General features: G+C 42.4%; 1 protein-coding gene across 4 annotated transcripts in view; it reads left to right on the top strand.

Annotated features, from left to right (window-relative positions):
- The window catches only part of LOC106876415 (calcium-regulated heat stable protein 1), a 35,544-nt gene that overhangs the window by 6,682 nt on the left and 26,571 nt on the right, over positions 1-2,291 (top strand). The gene's annotated exons all lie outside the window — the stretch shown is intronic.

Raw genomic sequence — 2,291 nt, 5'->3', positions numbered from 1 at the left:
CCCCCCCCCCCATTCTCACTTCTACACCCTTTTCTTTCATATATTTCAAAACTCTGCCGTTTTTATTCATTACAGGCACGGTTTATCACAATACTAATGAGTTCTTCCTATATTTATAAAAACAACATAGTACTGTGTCAATCGTAGGAGATTTGACTGCTATTTCTAGCAGTCAGCGAGCACATAAAAGCCTCTGTTTCTGACTCATATATATATATATCAACATTTTACATCCGTTTTCCATGCTGGCATGGGTTGGACGGTTCCAAGGAACTGGTAAGTCAGAAGATTACAGCAATCCCTACTCTCTGCTTTGGCATGGTTTCTATGGCTGGGTGCCCTTCCTAACGCCAACCACTTTACTAAGTGTACTGGGTGCTTTTTTTTTTTTTTTTTTTTTTTTTCGTGGCACCAGCAGCAGTGGGGTTGCCAAGTAACTTGCAAGACAGAACCCTGCAACTGAGAAAGATGGGGATAGTATTGAGGGACAAACAAATAAAGGAGTTTTGTATTAGAGAGGGAAACATACACATATACATGCACACATTAAAGGGTCAAAAGTTCCATATATTTGCAGCTGGAAACTATTGGCCCTTGAGTCATGCTGTAACTGCTGCTGATTATTAATAAAACAAAAAAACGTGTATCATCATCATCATCGTCGTCATCTTTGTCGTTTAACATCCACTTTCCTTGCTGGCATGGGTTGGACAGTTTGACAGGAGCTGACCAGGTAGGAGTCCTGCACCACACTTCTGTGTCTGTTTTGGCACAGTTTTAACGGCTGGATGCTCTTCCTAACACCAACCACCCCACAGAGTGGACTGAGTGCTTTTTACATGGCACCAACACTGGCGAGGTCAGTTTTGGCAAGGTTTTTACAGCTGGATGCCCTTCCTAACGCCAACCACTTCGCAGTGCAGACTGGATGCTTTTTATGTGACACCAGCACTGTCAGGGTTACCATGTCACTTGTAAGACAAAGGATATAACATACACACACACACACACACACACTAATATATATGTATCTTTTACCTGTTTCAGTTATTGGATAGTGGCCATGCTGGGGCACCACCTTGAAGAATGTTTAGTTGAATGAATTGACCCCAGTATTTATTGTTTTCTTTTTGTAAGCCTGATACTTATTCTAGCAATCTCTTTTGCTGAAGTGCTAAGTTACAGGGATGTAAACACACCAACAACAGTTGTCAAGTGGTGGTGGGGGATAATCACAGATACAAAGACAGACAGACACACACACACACACACACATATATATATATATATATATCTATATCATCATTTAATGTCCATTGTCCATTCTGGCATGGGTTGAATGGTTTGACCAGGGTTGAGGGGCTGCGCCAAACTCTAGTCTGATATCTATATATATATATTTTATTTGTTTCAGTCATTTGACTGCGGCCATGCTGGAGCATCACCCTTAGTCAAACAAATCGACCCCAGGACTTATTCTTTGTAAGCCTAGTGCTTATTCTAACGGTTTCTTTTGCTGAACCACTAAGTTACAGGGACGTAAACACACCAGCATTGGTTGTCAAGCGATGCTGGATGGACAAGCATAGACACACAAACACATACACACAAGGCTTTACTTAGCCTGGGGCTGTAGTAAAAGACATTTGCTCAAGGTGTCATATAGTGGGACTGAACCTGAAACCATGTGGTTGCCAAATGGGCTTCTCAACCACCCAGCTACACCTGTGCCTATGTGTAATGTTTGTTAGAATATTCTTTTTGTGTTAGGTGCAGGCATGGCTGTGTGGCTTAGAAGCTTGCTTCCCAACCAGGTGGTTCTAGGTTCAGTCTCACTGCGTGGTAGCTTGGGCTGACCAAAGCCTTGCAAGCAGATTTGACAGACAGAAACTGTGTAGAAGCCCGTTATGTGTGTTTTTGTGTTGTTCCCTCATCATCATATGGCAACCGGTGTTGGTTTGTTTATGTCCTTGTAACTTAGCAGTTTGGCCAAAGATACTGATAGAATAAGTACCAGATTTAACATTTAAAAAAAAAAAAAAGAAGAGCTGGTGTTGACTTATTTGACTAAACCTTTCAATATGGCATCCCAGCGTTCGTTTCCTTGCGGTGACCTTCATTGAAGGTGGGTTGAGCCAGCTCCAGCCAACAAAGTCACCACGTTCCGCATATGAATGCTGATCACATCTGAGGGTCCACCAAAGTGTGACAAGTTCCCCACTCAAAGAGCAAGCGTGTTGAATAGCACGAATGCCATAGTTGAGGTCATCGTTCGATTTTGTGGTGTGGAG

The sequence above is a fragment of the Octopus bimaculoides genome, chromosome 24, assembly GCF_001194135.2.
Source record: "Octopus bimaculoides isolate UCB-OBI-ISO-001 chromosome 24, ASM119413v2, whole genome shotgun sequence".
Lineage (NCBI taxonomy): Eukaryota > Metazoa > Mollusca > Cephalopoda > Octopoda > Octopodidae > Octopus > Octopus bimaculoides.
The sequence above is the reverse complement of the archived record's forward strand: the minus strand, read 5'-3'. Positions and strand labels throughout refer to the sequence as shown.